Here is a 17,966-nt window from a genome sequence, read left to right as displayed (position 1 = left end):
GCCTGCGCCCCAGCAGCTCCCCGGGTTTTACTGAACCCCCGCCCTGTCCTGGCCCCAGCCTCAGCTGTTCTCTGCTCGGCGCTGCCGCCCCCAGGTGCTGAGGGACCGGACGCAGCCCGGGGTGGAGGAGGCAGTAGGGCGGGGCCCGGGCCGGGAACCGCGCCGAGATCCCCCAGCAGCAGAGCGAGGGGCGCTGGAGGGAGCGGACGCTCTCCCGCTGATTTCCTGTCGGGGTGGCGCCCCGCACGCGGGTCGGGGACGCGGGCCTGGGGGGCGCCGCAGGTAGGGGTATGCCGCGCGCGCACGGTCCCGGCCGGGCACTGCAGACGCGGGGAGCGCCGCTGCTGCAACCGGGCCGAGCCCCCTTTCCCTAAACGGCCTTTAGCCCCGTTCTACAGAACCAGCCTGGCCCGCTCCTCGGGCGTGGCGTCCGCTAGGGGCAGCAGCGCCGCGGTTACTTTCCTCTGGCCTTCGCCGAGGACCCTTATTAGGACAGGGGAAAGACCGTGGTCCCTCAAGCTACTCTGCCTCTGGAGAGGTGTTGGCGTCTGGACCCTTGTCCAGCGTGCCTGTTTTTCTACTACAGCTTCACAGACTCTCCTCCCGTGGTGGATCTGTGGGGAATGTGTGTGCCACAGGTGCCAGAGCCGCATTTTTGGCTGCAATTAATGAGACCAAAATTTCCCGAGTCTTTTTTGCTTTACAAGAACACAGGATAGTCGGTTTGTTGGGCAGGCGAAATGGTCCCTCGAACAACTGCGGTGATTAAAGGTGGGGAAGCAGATGAAGGGACTTTTTACTTCTGCAGTCACCAACTCAAATCCCTCATGATTCCAGATAAAGATTATTTCAAATTAGACACGAGGCACAGATCTGAAGTCTAACAGAGCTGCCTCTTCACATTAAAGATGAAGATGGTGGCTAGAAGCAGCATCGTGGAATTTAATAAACTGTACTTTGGCCACTCTAGTTCAATCCGTAGCACATCCAGTTGTAAATTTCCAGTCCAGACTTGAGCTCTTGGGGTGTAAGAAAGGTCCTGTCATTTACTGTCTGTGAAGCAGCACGCACACTGATAGCACTGTCATCTATTAAATAATAAACCAATGCATGCATGTGCTCTGTCACATCACAGCGCTTATCCATTAGTTTCCATAGTGTTAATCACACAAAAGGTGCTTTTCTTTTTAGAGAGAGTGGTCTGAGCACAAGAATTCCTAAAATCTTAGCTCTCCTACTCACTCCTTCTGTGGACTTGAGTAGGGCTTAGCCTCTCCATGACTCAGTTTCCCAATCTTCAAAATGGGGACAAAAATCCTGATGCTCTCTCTCTAAACAATCCTAATGATTCCTCTCCAAATAGCAGCACTCATCCTTTTAACTAGAACTGTTTTGTACCACTTTGCAAAGCGGACACTGTTGGGTGGTCCTTTAAGAAAGGCTTTCCTGTACGCTCTTCGGTTCCTTAGAGTCCTACCAAATGTAACAACTACCAAACTATTGAAGATTAAGAATGTGAAAGACATAACAACCTTGGCTGTATCCTGTCAGCATAGATCAAGTTCATTAAGGTGTCAAAGGATCTTCTGACACGTCCACAGCTGCTTTTCCATTCCCCTCATATCCACCTCTGGGACCAGAGGCGACCCGTGCCTGCCGATTGGTGGGGGGGAGAGGTGGAGTGAGGGCAGCCGGCTTCAGCAGTGTTACTGAGTATGCTCAGTCCATGTGCGCATGCTCAGTACAAACCAAGCAGCAAATGGGGAGGGGGCGACCCTGCCTCCAGCGGCCCATATGCGTCCCCTCTGTCTAGAACTGGGAAACAGTTTACCCTAAAATCCAAAAGCACGATTACCACCAACAAAAACTACCTTCACTGTTATTAGCCAAAGGTGAGGATGAGCTGCCACTTGTGGATTTAACATTTCCAAAACTTTGGGAATATCTAGACCAGTGGTCCCCAAACTGTGGGTTACGACCCCCTAGGAGTGCAGGGGAGGGGAACTTCTGGCGGGGGGCGGCGCAGTGGCCCAGTTCTACTCCTTGCCCCTGCTCCCAGATGCGGCTCATCCGCCAGCCTTGTCCCTACTCTTAACCCTCAGTTCCCAGCCGCCCCACAAGTCTGCTCCTGGCCTGGGCGGGGCGAAAGCCACTGAAATATTCTATTACTGGTAAGGGGGGTGGGGGCATGAGAGGAAAAGTTGGGGGACCACTGGTTTAGACTCAGGGGTTATGTTTTGTTCTCTAGTTATCAATGCTGACAAAAGCGAGACACGGACCCAGTTCACCATTACCCTGCTGCACCTTGCTTGGTCATTTACACCAGTGCAAGTGATAAACACGATCAGTCTGATTTGTTAGCATTTTAAACTGACTTTGCACCTTGTGTACATGACTACACAAGGGATAGGGCAATAGTGAATTGGGCCCATCGTGACATACCCATAGTGACAGGGTCCGTGGAAGGGATGCAAGAAGTTTCAGTCAATGCGATGTTTAGGAACCAGAGGCCAATGGGCAGGTCCAAAGTCAGGAGCAAGGTGTCAGCTGAAAGTCAGAGCCAGGATCAGCAGGAAACAAAAGCCAAAGCTGAGGGGTCAGTGCTGAGCTGGAAACCAAAGAGCTGCAGCCTAACGTCAGGGCCAAAGCAATCAGAACACAGGGTAATGGGACTGGAACAAGTTGAAGGCACAGGGAACATGCAACAGGGTAGAGCTGAAGTCAGAAACCAGGGATGAGGCCAGGAATCAGGTAGAAGGGTCTGCTGCAGGATCCACCTGGTTGGGCAGACAACTTCCTGTGTCTCTTTCTGGTTTAAATAGTATACTGAACCCAATCTGCAGCTCCAGACAGGGTTGCCAGGTATCTGGTTTTCAACTGGAATGCCCGGTCTAAAAGGGATCCTGGTGGTTAAAAGTCCGGTCAGCAGTGCTGCAGGTCTGAGGCAGGCTATTCCCTACCTGTCCTGGCTCCGCACTGCGCCCCGGAAGCGGCCAGAAGGTCTGACTCCTAGGCAGGGGGCACGAGGATCCATGTGCTGCCCTCACCTTGAGCACCGGCTTTGCGATCCTGTTGGCTGGGAACTGCAGCCAATGGGCGCTGGGGGCGGTACCTGCAGGTGACAGCAGCGCACAGAACCTCCTGGCCCCCCCGCCTAGGAACTGGACGTGCTGCTGGCTGCTTCCGGAGTGCAGTGCGGAGCCAGGACAGGCAGGGAGCCTGCCTTAGGGCTGCTGCACTGCTGACCAGGAGCCACCTGAGGTAAATCCACAGCCCAACCCCCAGCCCTGAGCCCCCTCTCCCCCCACCCCAAACTCCTCATCCCTGGCCCTACTCCAGAGCCTGCACCCCCAGCCGGAACCCTCACCACCCCCCCACACCCCAACCCCGAGCCTCCTCCCACACCCTGAACCCCTTTTCCCCAGCTCCACCGCAGAGCCTGTACCCTCTTCTGCACCCCAACCCCCTGCCTCAACCCACAGCCCCCTCCCACACTCCAAATCCCTTGGCCCCACCCCCACAGCCTGGCGCCCTCTCCTGCATCTGAAATCCCTCATCCCTGGCCCCACCCCAGAGCCTGCACCCCCCAGCCCAGAGCCCACACCCCAACTCCCTGCCCCAGCCCAGAGCCCCCTCCCATACCCTGAACTCCTCATTTCTGGTCCCACCCCAGAGCCCACACCCCCCAGCCCAGAGCCTATAACCCCTCCCACACCCCATGCCCCTGCCCCAGCCCTGTGAAAGTGAGTGAGGGTGGGGGAGAGGGAATGTAGTGAGTGAGAGGCGGGGCCTCTGGGAAGCGGTGCAGCTAGGGTGTTCAGTTTTGTGCAATTAGAAAGTTGGCAACCCTAGCTCCAGAGTTCCTCCACTCAGGTCCCAGTGGGCAGTACCTTTAGTGGAGCAAAAGGCGTTAGAGCTCCCAATTCTCTTGTCACTAGCAGAACCATTGGGTGACATGGTGGATGCGGCCATGGGCCCCACGTTCAGGACCTACAGATCCTCACACATAGCAGCACACAGAAATGGCTTTTGTAGCCGGGTGCAGGGGTCTTTTGGCAGCCCCTGAAGAGGATCCCAGAGCAGAGCCCCTGCTGAACCCTGCCCTGCCTGTATCCCTAAAAGGTGGCCCTGCTGAGCCAGGCAACAGTTTGGGATTCTAGGAGTTTACCCACAGTCAGGGTTCAGAGGAAGTCAGTATTGATCATCCCAGCATTCAAAAAGCATGAATGAGGTCCCCAGAGAGACCTGAGATGGTCTCAAAATTGATGAGATTTTCTGAAAAATAATAAATGTTGGATTCTTTTTGTCTTCCAGTTTTTAAGCTTTCAGGGTGCACTCACTTCACATTTTCAAGCTTTCCTCCACTGCTATGTGAGCAAGAAACTTTATTTTTAAATTAAAGTGAAATTCTTATGCAATCTCTTAATTCCAGCATCTGAGGCTTTCAGAAAAACCTGTGTCTGCAACCTGGCGTGGGTCGGTGCGTATACACAATAAGAGTACCTTGCTGGCCCAGTGGAGAAGCTGTATATGGCTCTGCGTCTGCCCGCATCTACTCCAGGACCGGGAGGCGGCCCCAACGCACTGCGAACCGGCGGCGGTTGGGTTGGACTTCGCCGGGTGTTGCTGTCGAGCAGCAATTCTGTATGGAGCAAGAGTTGGGGGACACAGCTGGGGCCAGCAGAGATCAGAGGGGCAGGATAGCTCAGTGGTTTGAGCATTGGCCTGCTAAACCCAGGGTTGTGAGTTGAATCCTTGAGGGGGCCATTGAGGGATCTGGGGGCAAAAATTGGGGATTGGTCCTGCTTTGAGCAGGGGGTTGGACTAGATGACTCCTGAGTCCCTTCCAACTCTGATATTCTATGAAACACACAACAAAATTAGGAGCAGTGGTCACACTGGAAAGCTCAGAGCTAATCTGATATGGAGTCAAGCTTTAAAAATAAAGGTGTGATGCACTAAGATGAAATGAGCGATAAGGGGTGTTGTGCTGACAAGGTGTAAGAACCCTGGAATTTTTGTGCAGATTTGCATAGTGCAAGTTACCTAGGTTTTCTTGTTTTGTTTGGTGGTTCATGCTCTGCAGAAATGGGTTTGTGCATGCATTTTTTTTTTTTTTAAACTAAGATGTATTTACTAGGAATAATCCGTTTGGCTCACATTAACCTCCTCCTACAGGACTTTGGCAAAGTACTCCAATACATTAATTTACTCTGGACAGCTGTGCCTCTTGAGTGATTGATGGTCTTGGGGCTCTGCCACATTACACAGGCAGCTATGCAACTTGTCATGGGATGCAGTGTGTTGTTAGCTGATCACCCCTCTTGTAAGATCAGAGTTGGAACAATAAGGGAGAAAAGTTCAGAAGAGGTTTAGGTTTGAACATGAAGTGTACTTTCTGGGTTTCATATTTATTGCACCTTAGAGACTAACCAATTTATTTGTAGCTCACGAAAGCTTATGCTCAAATAAATTGGTTAGTCTCTAAGGTGCCACAAGTACTCCTTTTCTTTTTTGCAAATACAGACTAAGACAGCTGTTACTCTGAAACCTATATTTATTGCAGAGGTTTTGGACTAATTCAGTTGACACTAGCTTATCAAAAATCTCACTGCATTTCCTATCGTGCAGTCAATTCAAAAGTACAAAACACACAGTACTATCCATAGGGAAGCAGTTCTCAAACTGTGGGCCAGGACCCCAAAGTGGGTCATGACCCCATTATAATGGGGTTATCAGGGCTGGCATTAGACTTGCTGGGGCCCAGGATCAAAGCCCGAACCCCACTTCCTGGGGTGGCTGGACTCAGGCTACAAGTCTGCCGCCTGGGGCTGAAGCCCTTGGGCTTTGGCTATGGCCCCCCGCCTGGCAGGGCTCAGACTTCCACTTTGGCCCCCTACCTGGGGTGGCAGGCTCGGATGGGCTCAGGCTTCAGTCCCCCATCCTGGGGTCATATAATAATTTTTGTTGTCAGAAGGGAATCGTGGTGCAATGAAGTTTGAGAACCCCTACCATAGAGGATAGTTCCTCTGTTTTCACAGTGCCAGTAGTGAGGTGTTGTGTTACTTGGGCCATTTCTATGCTACAGGGACCACTGAGCCATAGGTATAGTGCTATAGCTATGCCAGCCCAACCTCACAGTGTAGACAGAGGCTACTCCAACAAAAGGGATTTTTCTGTTGGCCTAGGAACACCACCTCCCTGAGTAAGGGTAGATAGGTCAACGGAAAAATTCTTCCATTGATCTAGCTATGTCTAGACCAGGGGTGAAGATTTTTCAAATCCATGAGCATTGCAGGGATGTCGACTCCTAGACCAGGCCTAAATCTTCCTTACCTTCACAAACTATATTGCAGATAATTTCCTAGTACACCATGAGGTGTGATCATGAAGAACAGTTATTACCCTTGTAAAATAAATGGAACAAAATCCCTTATGGGAGGTAGTATCCTAGCATGCTCACTAATTTGCAGCATTAATCTCCCCACAAATGTGCCTCAGCCCTATCCTGGAGAGACTACCTCTATGAATGGGGTTTAGTCTTACTAATTCGCAAAATTTAATTTATAATGAGTCTACTGGTCATTAATGTGAATTATCAACAATCTACCAATCCCACACAAAAATTTTTTACCGTATACAGTCCACAGTGGCTGTCCTGGGTGATTCTGCTCTCTGTCAGGACTTTCAAGCTATGACATTAGAAAGAAATTTGCAATAATTTTGAATTAGAGAATAAATGTCAATTTGCTGTTGGTGAAAAGCGCTGGACTGAAAACCCTGGAAACTAGGCAGTCTTGTTATCCACAGCACACTTACAGTAGCAACTCCTCCTCCTGCCCCACTAATGTGCCTCAGCCTTCCCATGGAGAGACCCCCTTTAAGAATAGGTTTCAGTCTCCTTGGCCCATAGAATACCATGTCTTTAGCTGGGACTGCCCATAAGTGAGACAATAGTGATGAGGTTTATGTAATGGAGACCTTTGTCAGCTAAGGACAGGACTGAGATCCTAACTCATTTCACCCAGAGTGAGATTAAGTGTCTGATGGAAGCATGCTGCAAGATCTTCCATCAGAAGAATGAGATCTGCCTTTCAGTGAGAGATGGCCCCTCATTGCAAAGAGTGAAGTTGTTTGGAGGCTGAGCTTTGGGTTGACCCATTCAAGAGAAAGGGGTTCATAGAGCTTGTAATCCACTCCTGAAAAATCAGATCCCAATCTAAACGTCCACAAAATTCAGAAGGGGTTGGCTCAGATTCATCTTTATTTTAAATTAATCCGGAATGAAGGCCTCTCCCTGTAAAGGAGTACAACATGTAAGTTTTATTCTTTTGGCACCATTAAAATCTCAGGGGCATTCAATCGCTTTTAGATGCTTCCTCAGGGGGGTTAAAACCAGTTGTGTTCAGGTTTCTTTTGCAGATTCCCAAACCTCAGGGTCTGCAGAAGCTGCTGTGAGACGAATTTACCAACAGAGGGCGCGGAATCCCTGCTATATTCCTGCAGGCCCACGAAAAGCCATGGTGCACTTGCAGCCTAATTTGGAGTTTTAGTGCGAACTGACCTAGTGGAACATACCAAAGGGGGAAGCAGGGAGAATAGACTCAAGCACAGAGACCTTGGCAGACTGAAAAGCACAACAGGATGGGATTCAAAAGGAGAGTTAATTGCTTGGCAGCCCTGTTTTTCAGGGGCTAAGTAGACTGCTCTTCAAAGTTCACTATGGGACAAGGTCTAACCCGGTATGGTTTAAAAAACAAAATTTCACCATTTTTATATCTGGTGGAAAAGGACAATAAACTGTTTTTCAAAATGTCATTTTGCAGGTCAACTCCTTAGGACTCTACAGCAGCTGCTGCGTCGGCCACATATAAGCCCTGAAATATAGTAACAAAGTCATTACCAACTATGGCTGTCTGTTTGGTCATCTAAGTGAAATGAGTGTAGTGGATCTCAGTCTAGTTCCTAGCAGTCCAAGTGTTTACATCCTGCCAATTGACACTAATTGGCATCTTTCTGGCCATCTCAGCACAGAGACCAAGAACTGAATAGGTCATGGGGAATGAAGCACTCTTACTACTAAAGGGGCTCCCTTGGGGTCAGAATTAGGCACATTGGCCAGAAATGGTGTGGAAGAAGCTTACCCTGGCTCTGTTTGTGTCACATTTATTCCCTAGATAATATCAGCTTCTTGGGCTGTCAATTAGCACTAAAGTAAATAAATAAAGTCTTAACTTGTATCTGGCCGTCTTTCCACCATAAGTATGGCACTTACCCCATTCTACCCCAAAAAACCCCAACCCAGCCAAACTCCGCCAAAATAAAACAAACAACCCTGACATTAAGCAACCTAAAAACAAACCAAAATGAAATTAAAAAAAGAAAAATCTAAAAAAATTCAGGGTGTGGGTGTTGGTGGCCTGGGATATACAGGAGGTCAGAGTGGTTCTAAACCAGTGATACACACACCCCTGGAGGTACACAGAGGTCTTCCAGAGGGTACATCAACTCATGTAGATACTTGCTTAGTTGTACAACAGGTTACATAAAATGCACTAGCAAAATCAGTACAAACTAAAATTTCATACAAACAATGACTTGTTTATATTGCTCTATATTCTATACACTGAAATGTAATATTAATATTCCAATTGATTTATTTTATAATTATATGGTAAAAATGAGAAAGTAAGCAATTTTTCAGTACTAGTGTGTGGTGACACTTTTGTATTTTCATGTCTGATTTTGTAAGCAAATAGTTTAAGTGATGTGAAACTTGGGGGTATGCAAGACAAATGAGAGTCCTGAAAGGGGCACAGTAGTCTGGAAAGGTTGAGAGCCACCAGACTAGATGATCTAGTGGTCCTTTCTGGCCTTAAACTCTTGGACTCTAAAACCACAACCTCTACCCCATGCAGAGTTTTTACTCTGAAAAGGGAGAAGTGCTAGACTCTCCATGAAGAAAAGTAGAGACTTAGCTATTGATTTTATGTGGAAGGTGTGTAGAGACATTGCAATGAGAAGTAGCAGTATAAAACCCTAAGATAGATAACTTCCATAGCTCTCAGGGACAAACCACATTCTGTCATTCAAGAAGCAAACTCTTCTCTTAGTGCGCACACAACATGTCCCTACTGAAATGCATAACACACCTGTTGCTGTACTTGCAAGGTATTTCTTACTCTAACTCTATATAAGGTGTTTCTAACTCTATATGGATGTGACATGACGCTCTAGGGTGCTTTTCCATTTGTATCAGCTTTTTCCTTTTTAACTTCGTGCTGGCCCTTCCTGCTCAGTCCCTGTCACTTTCTGATACAGGTCTGTATTCCACTGGTTTTCAGAACAACTAAACCCCAACAAAGTTCCAGATGTCCTGTTCCAGGCCTCCTATCCAGGGCTGTAAGTGGGGTCTGAGGAACTGGGGAGAGGACACAGTTATTCTTGTTAAAATTAGGTCATTACTTTAATAAGCAGCATCCAGTGCATGGACAAAAGAGAAGAGAAGCAAAGCCCTCTAGGGGGAACTGTTTACCATCTGAGTACATGCTAAAGGGTTATTAAGAGCACTTCCCACAGAGCAGGCAGGAAAGCCCAGTAAGGGTTGCTGAAGGACCGGTGGCCATTAGGTACCTGCTGCAGAGGACAATGAGATGGGGTAAATTTCCTCAGACAAATAGCATCTGATTATAACCACTTTGGTAGTTTTTCCTCAGCTGACTTTTTTTCCAATGTCAGTTTTCTAATTCATTTAATAGTTTGTCATACATTCTGTGAGAGACTGGGCAAAACTGTGGGAGCTGTATGACTGTTTGCAGACTGAGGGCCTGCTTTTCAAAGGCGCTGAACATCCCCAATGCCCATTGACTAACACCATGTCAGTCACACAGGAAAAGGGAAATTAAATGTCCTTAGCATTTTCTTGTATATCTTGGTTCCCTAAGAAGGGTTTAAACCCCAGTCCTCTGTAGCTAATTGGCATAGGCAGTCTGTGGAATTCCTTGACACAGAAAGTCATATAATGAAGTACAGGTTTGATTTTTAAGAGGGCTAGATAATTCTATGTCCAATAACAACTAGAGACATACTAAAAACTAGAACCTTCAATCCAAAACACCTTTACAGTTCAGAAGGGGAGGGGAAATGGATTCAGACTCCTGCATTCAACCTACCCTTACAATTTTGGATGTGGATCAGACCAAAACAAAAAGAGATTAGTTTTCCATTTCTTGTTCTCATGTTGCTAAAATCCTGAAGATTTAGCTGACACCACATGATTTTTGCAATTGACGCTGAATTAGTAGTAGTTCTGCAGGTAAACCAATGATCGGCTTCAGGGCATGAGCTGATTGCCTGTGGAGACAGGAAGGAATTGTCCTCTGCACAGTACTCCACAGATCACCAAGAATATGACAGGGTGCTTTAACCTCCCTTTTAAGGATCCAATAGTATCAGCCTGTGCTAGAGGCAGAATCCTAGATCAGATGGACCAATGTTCTGATCCATAAGGAGAAATACATTTACTCCTTAGTACAAAACTAACACTAGTAATAGTACATGCTGAGAAAATAGCAGGTTCTCCTCACATTGTAAATCCTGTATGACCTTCAGCAGTGTATTGGAAGCCATCCCAAAGCCAAGGTGTTTGTACAAAGTTAGTAACTACATCTCATCATCATTTGTACATACACACACACACGTAGATTTCATTTCTATGCAGTGCTGGTTAAAATCCCACCCTGCACCTCTTACCCCCACTCCTGTAGTTATTTATATCTGTCAATTTTTTGTTTCCTTCTTAATTTTGCTCCTCCCCACCCTAAGAAGGAAGTCCATGAGAGGTTTCACTCTAACACATTGTTACTCCTGCTGGAATTCTGCACCACCACACACTGCAGAATTAATGTTCCCCGCAGAATTTTATTTTTTCCTTCAGTATTTCCCCTCAGTATTTCACCCTGGCACGGGTGGCTGGGACTTCCACCAACAGCCCCGGGTAGCTGACAGTGGGAGTCCCAGTTGCCTGGGGCTCACAGTAGGAGCATGATTATATGGTGTTATTTTGAGAAATAAAATAGCAGAATTTCAAAATATTGTGCGCAGAATGTTTAATTTTTTGGTGCAGAATTCCCCTACGAGTATTGCTACAGCTGACAAAGTTTGCTGCTCTCAGTGCTTCCTCATGCTAACTGATCCTGGAGTGGGACTATGTGGGACTAAGGAAAGAAACAGTGGTGGAAAGAGGAGAGGGCAAGGGAGGCACTGGCTTTAGCTCTGAGACAACTACTGTGAAGATCTTTGTTTTAGGCCTGATGCACTGTTTGTATTAGCTCAGTACTATGTTTCTATTTGTTTATTCGTTTCTTCCCTTTTTGGCCTTACGTCTCCTCAGCCTGGCTTCGCTGTTCTCAAGTAGCATAAACAGTGCTGTCTGTCTAAAGGGGCTGTCTAAAGGTTGTCTCTGCTAAGTGCTGTAAGAGAAGGATGTGGGTCATTTCAGGACAACACATGGAAATTAAACCAAGAACCCTTCTGTGACAGGGTGCTATCAGCAGCACCCTGATCACTGACCTTGCTGCAGCCTGGAGAAGGCTGCAGGCCCAGTCAAGGGAATTACTGTTTGGTGGGGGATTGTGAGCATCTGGGTGACAATCACTGGGCTAACAAGGTAATTGGGGAGAATATAAAGGGAGGAAACAGGAAGCTTAAGAGGAGCTTGGGCTGGGGAGTGAGGGCTGCAGGGAAGCCTGTCTTTGCTATAAGCCTTTGCTGCACAAAATGGTTATGTAAGAGGGAAATAAATGGTGAAAGATAAACAGCCTGAAGTACATTTGTGACCATGAAACCATCTGAACTGACTGGGCAATGAGGTTCAGCAGATAGTGATGGAGGCACCCAGTGACACCTTCCTTAACCTGGGGCCTTAAATATTAGCATCCGTGGTTCACAGAAATCACAGCCTAGAAAAAATAAGGTCACTTGCCCATTCAGGACATCACAGGAGAATCATACTTTCAATACAGTTGTCCTACACCTCGCAAGACCAATATTACAAGAGTCCCAAATTATCTTTGGGAATACAATCATCAACACGCTGGGATGTGTGGTGTCAGCACATGGCATTGCAACACAAACATCAGAGCAAGCAGCCACTGAGCAGGCTTCTCCCACACAGCTCTGCTGATGTACATTACTCTGGCCAGCAGCACCCAGTTCCACCGATGTACTTTCTGCACCACCCCAGACAACTACTATGCTGAATCCCCCTTACCCCACCACCACCACTGCCCTCAGTCCTGGCCTTGACAACTCTCTGCCATACCTGTCCTGTGAATCCTTTGTGCATGGTGTAACCAATTAGTCCTGCCTTGAATGCAGGGGACTGAACTAGATGACCTCTCGAGGTCCCTTCCAGTCCTACGATTCTATGATGCTGTTGCCTGTGACAGAGGGAGATTTGACGGATTCGATGATCTAGCTCCATTCTAGTCCTATGCTGTTATATTCTTATGCAACATTCACTCGTTGTTTTGTGACATATAGTTACCCTCTTGACTGAGGACACCAAACTCATGTCACTTGTGCCTTGAACATCTTCACATACCCCCTCAAAACTCTCCTTTGACAAGTTAGGCTGCAAGTGTGCTGATACCACTGCTTATCGTGCTGACCAGTATTGCCTCATTGTTTACTTAAACCTCCCAATCTGTCTTATAATTATAATTGTCTTATAATTAGATTGCAAGCGCCTTTGGGCAGGAACCATCTTTTCCCCCTATATTTGTAGAGCACCTAGCACAATGTGGTCCTGGTCTACAACTAGGGCCCCAAGGTGCTTTAGTAATCCAAATAATAAAAATTCCTAGAGGCAAGAGACAGTATAAATCTAATGAGCCATCTCTTTCCTGCTCAGGTGTGTTGAGCTTCTCCCCTGAACTAAATGAAATCCTCAGCTGGAAACATCCTCCGCATAACCCTGTCACAGCAATTTTCCAGCCTTGGCTTCTTTCTGCAGGGAGTTCACAAGGGCTAGTGATCTTCATTTGTCCTTTTCCCCACCCCATTCCCACCATCTTGTACAAGAACTTCAACAATGTTGTCTTGAAAACCTCCATATTTGGTCCTAGTTACACTGGTTATCTTATGTAACTACCAGTTCACTCAGGAAATAGCCTAAGAGTCTGTGGGATAAGACCAGATTTTCAGCATTGTCAGTCATTGTTGACCTGTGTAGCGCTGCCAGCCTGTTCCATAAAATACTGTAGTCACATTCAGCTGATTGATATTAGATTTTTCTGCACAAGGCATGGTCCCAACAAAAAAACACCTCAGTATTTTGGGAACATTATCTCCATGTCAGCTTCCTGAGAATACTTGAGGGAAACTACTGCTGTCCGGCTGCTCAGGAAGGTGAATTAAGGATTGCTTAATGGGTTGACTGGCGCAGCTCCTGAAATCAGATTGGCAGAGGCCCCTCTCTACCACTTCAACTCAGATAGCAACATTAGAAAGAAGGGCATCTATGTTCCAGAAATCAAATCACAGCCCTGAAAAGGACACTCCAAGATGCATTTGAAGGTTAGACCCCCATGTCCCAGGTCCCTGCAACCCAAAGGACCCCATGACATTCAGATTCCAGCACTGAAGAGGACCCTGCTACAGGTCTATACAGCCAGTCATTACGTTTTCAAAATAAAAGAAGGCAAAGCTGCTAAAGGATAGTGGGTAGGCGCCTCATTTCCTTCCTATCTGGAAAGGCTACTGTAACACCCACCTGCCTCACAAACATTAATTAATTGAGCCTCACAACACAACCATAATGTTACAATGAGGAAACTGAGGCAAGCAAAATTAAGTGACTTGCTAAAGGTCACACAGAAAGTTCGTGGCCAATGTGGAAACTGAACTCATGTCTCTGTTGTCCCAATTCAGTGCCTCAACTGCAAGATCATCCTTCACTAGAAGTGAGTTGGGCCCCATTGTCTTAACAAACAAATGAAAACTGAGACCTACAATTTGGAGCAGAAGCAACTAAAGCGATAAGAAGATATAGACTTTTTGCTTTTACCTGTTAAATCCATGAGCAGTAGTAGAAGTGTATTCGTGGGTAGTCGCTGATATTTTGCTTACGAGCCCTGGACACACCTCTTGTTTTACTTTTGCCATCCTGGTGCTCTAGGGAAAGTCCTGTTCCTTTTCATGTTTGTTTAGTTTGACAGGTTTCTTCATTAAAATTAGATGGTGTCATGCACCTGATAGAGGAGTCTGTGTGACAATCTCACACATACTCCCTTAACAGGAAGCATCCCTCTGCATTTGCTTAGTGTCATATGGGCACTGCACTGAGGTATTAAAGAGGAACACATGGACTGGTTATTAATCCTAGTAATGTAGTGATCACCACAAGATTTGAGAATATTTAGAAAAGCTAGAGTTACCGTTGGCAAATCCAATTCCCCCTAAACCTGTAGGAGTTTGTATTAGGCTAAGTAAAGAAATGGCAGATAGCTTTTGGCAAACCCCAGTCTTTCTTTAAGTACTTAGTCTCATTACTGACTACAGCACATTTGGTCACTTTAACTGTACAATGTTTACTGAACTGTTTTGAAACCTAAGCAGTGATGAATTTTGAAGACCTTGACAGTAGTTTTCAACATCATTAACAGTTTCTAAAACTTTAAAGATTTTCTTAAAACTTTACATAAAAGGCTACTTGATTGCTCACTGATCTGGATGTGAGGGATCTTGCCAGTCCTCCAAGGGATTCCAGTCCCAATGATGATACCACCTCCAAAACTCAAATCCTAAAGACAACAGGGGACTCTGCAGAGATAAAATCCCGATTTTGGACAGCAGTCTAAGAACTCCAATCCCAAGGTGTCTGGGAATGTTTGAAACCTCACGTTCCAACACCAGTAAAGGTCCCATTGCAACTCAACACCCACTACTCTAGGCAGGATCCTTAGTCTACAAAATGCAAATCTCTACTCCTTTATGTTTAAAATCCTGTTGACATGCATTGTACCATTTTACAAATGTATTATATGTAGTGGTGGCAGCCAAACATGTTGTCCATTTCCATAAAGAACGGTAAAGTGAATTTGGTGCTCATAAATCAGGTCAGGGAACCAAAGTCCCCTGTTTATCCCCAGTTCAGGTACATCATGACCTGTCAGAGTGGAAGCTTCCCCAACACTGCCCTAAGAATGTGACTCAATTTTGAACTGGAAGGTCACCACTGGGGTGTAAGAAGTTTGTTCAGTCTCTAACTACTTCTGTCCAAGGTGCCTCTGGTAAGACTTCAAATGGGGAGGCTGGTTTGTATCTGTTGTAACAGTGTTTTTTGTGATACGGATATTGTTCAATAGGAACAGAGATCCAACTCAGTTCACATCTGCCATTTGAACAACTGTCACAGAGTGACTGGATGGCCACCACCTTGGCTGACACACTCGGGACTGAACTGCGGACCTCCAGAGCTAAAAGCATACGAGGTGCTGCTGCTGCTTGAGATAAAGTACTCTAGATGGGGCTGTAGCAGACTCACACCCTCTGCAGATCAAGCACAGAGGGGGACTTGTAACACATACTCACCAGTGGTCAATGACCTGTAGCCACTACTAATCTGAGATGGATTAGGTTTAGTGGTTTACAGGTGAAATGCTCTATATCCCATTCCCACAGCCATCTAGTCCCTCTCCAGTCATTTTACTATACACTGTGCAAGTGTCCTGCTCATCCTTGACTTAACAAACATTTAAACCTGCCCTTCCAAAAGCTTAGGTTCTCTTCCTTTCTTAAAAGTTCTGTGATAAATTGCCACAAGAGACTGAAGAGGACAGTCTCTGAAGGCTGCACACATTAAACCTCACACTAGAAGCTTATACATCATCATTATATATATCACCGCCTTTGCTTTCTGAGGTCAGTTTTAGCTGCAACCCAATCTTGGGTCAACAGTGCCCCCAAATTTTGATGGCCTTTGTGAAGTGGTTCTCAGTACAGTTCTCTGTAGAGAGGTGTGCATATCGCAAAATCTACCAGCACTATTGTCAGCAGAGAAGCCATGGAGACTTATCCTCCCACATGTAGAACTGGACTCTTCATGTCAGGGGAGAGAGGGAGAGGACGAACGAGCACATTGGCAGGCAGCATGGGAAGGCTTGTCCAGCCCTTGCCCATGGATAGGATGTGATTTCTTTGCCCCCCATCTCAATTTGACATCATTCACAATTTCTAAATTCAGGCACACAACAGTTTTCAATCACAGAAAGATAGACACAACCAGAAGATGATCATGTTCAGAGAGCCAGTGTGGACATCAAGCTTTGCAAACTAAATCTCCTGGTTAGCTCTCTGTGACCCTCTCTGGATGCAGAGAGAATGATGCCCCATGTCTGAAAATGATACCTCCCTGATCTTTCAGAAAGCAGCCAAGTCTGATCAAGCTAGTTGTGATCTGTTTAAATGAGTAGCACTCCGTTTTAAACCACTCCAAATCTCTTTTGTGTCACTAACCTTTGAATCAGGAATTCAGCTAAATGACTATAGTTGCTTGACTCCTGCAAGGGAAACAGAATCGTCTATCACTTACACGATCTCCAAGCAAGGAAAGCATGGGAGCAGGAAGCCTTCTGGGACACACTAGGAGTCATCATTTTGCTTCATAATTCCACCTTTCATCCCCTGAGGTCCAAACCACTGGGGAAGACAGAGAAGGAGACCACTACGGGCATCTCCCCAGACGCCAGTGCAAGCTAAAATGCTCTCCCCACACAGAACACGCTGGGAGGCTTTCAAACAGAAACAAGGGGAAAAGCACAGGTGCTCCCATGATTAGGCAGCCAAGGCCCCCCTCTCCACTCCCAAAATAATCACAATTATTTAAAGAGAAGTTTCTAGGAGGGGAGGACGTCACTAAATGTCACTTACGAGTTTCACCCCTTTGGCTCCATTCTTTATTCTCATTTAATAATACACCCAGCACAAACGTCTCCAGTTGCTATGGTGGCTAAAGGGACAGTACCAAAATAAAAAAAAATATGCAATAAAAATGTCACTCCGTGTGGTCCTTATACCACCACTATGGATTATTAAAATGGACAAAAGGTTAAGAGTATCATTTGTTTTTCCACCAGAGTTGACTCTGATATTTGCAATCTGCTTGGATAGTGAAATCTGTCAGCTTCACTTCTATTCAATTTCACTGCGAGACTAATCTATTGTGAGGCTTTCATTTTATTTACAAAACACTTATAATTGAAACTTAACACAAAAATTCCATATAAGCTTTTCTATCATACTACAGTTATGTAAGAAAAACAGACACATTAAAATTGACAATATCCCTCTGTTTTACACCCCACTTTCAAACAAACAAAAAAAAGCAAGCAAGAGAATATTTGCCTGGATATCTTGGACAATCAGAGTAGCTGTGCTGTGTTTGTCCTCAGTGCTCCCATAGCATTTTGAGTCCTTATGCCAGCCAGTGAACAACGGGTCACACACATCATTGTTCTTGCTCAATAAAGAGGTGTTAAAACCTCAGTGACAAACAGAGGGCATCTGGGAGATTTAACATATCCTTGTCATTAACAGGTAGGGTAAATATACACTAGCAACCAAAGTTTGCTCTGTCAAGCAGGTTTAAATACAAAGTGATTCCATAGAAATCAATGGAGGTATCACAGAATATCAGGGTTGGAAGGGATCTCAGAAGGTCATTTAGTCCAACCCCCTCCTCAAAGCAGGACTAATCCCCAACTAAATCATCCCAGCCAGGGCTTTGTCAAGCCTGACCTTAAAAATATCTAAGGAAGGAGATTCCACCACCTCCCTAGGTAACGCATTCCAGTGTTTCACCACCCTCCTAGTGAAAAAGTTTTTCCTAATATCCAACCTAAACCTCCCCCACTGCAACTTGAGACCATTACTCCTTGTTCTGTCATCAGCTACCATTGAGAACA

General features: G+C 46.2%; 1 protein-coding gene across 5 annotated transcripts in view; it reads right to left on the bottom strand.

Annotated features, from left to right (window-relative positions):
• ACCS (1-aminocyclopropane-1-carboxylate synthase homolog (inactive)) overlaps positions 1–17,966 on the bottom strand; it is an 83,351-nt gene that overhangs the window by 20,453 nt on the left and 44,932 nt on the right. The window contains exons 1-2 of one of the 5 annotated variants that reach the window (XM_084631673.1): positions 16,519–16,526; positions 6,635–6,692 (exon numbers count right to left, since the gene is read on the bottom strand). The exons of the other annotated variants lie outside the window; for them this stretch is intronic. The gene's annotated coding sequence lies outside the window, so the exon portion shown is untranslated. Of the gene's footprint in view, positions 1–6,634; positions 6,693–16,518; positions 16,527–17,966 lie in introns of those variants that run through there. 5 annotated transcript variants of the gene reach the window in all.

This window comes from Lepidochelys olivacea (assembly GCF_965140295.1).
Source record: "Lepidochelys olivacea isolate rLepOli2 genome assembly, chromosome: 6".
Classification (NCBI taxonomy): domain Eukaryota; kingdom Metazoa; phylum Chordata; order Testudines; family Cheloniidae; genus Lepidochelys; species Lepidochelys olivacea.
The sequence above is the reverse complement of the archived record's forward strand: the minus strand, read 5'-3'. Positions and strand labels throughout refer to the sequence as shown.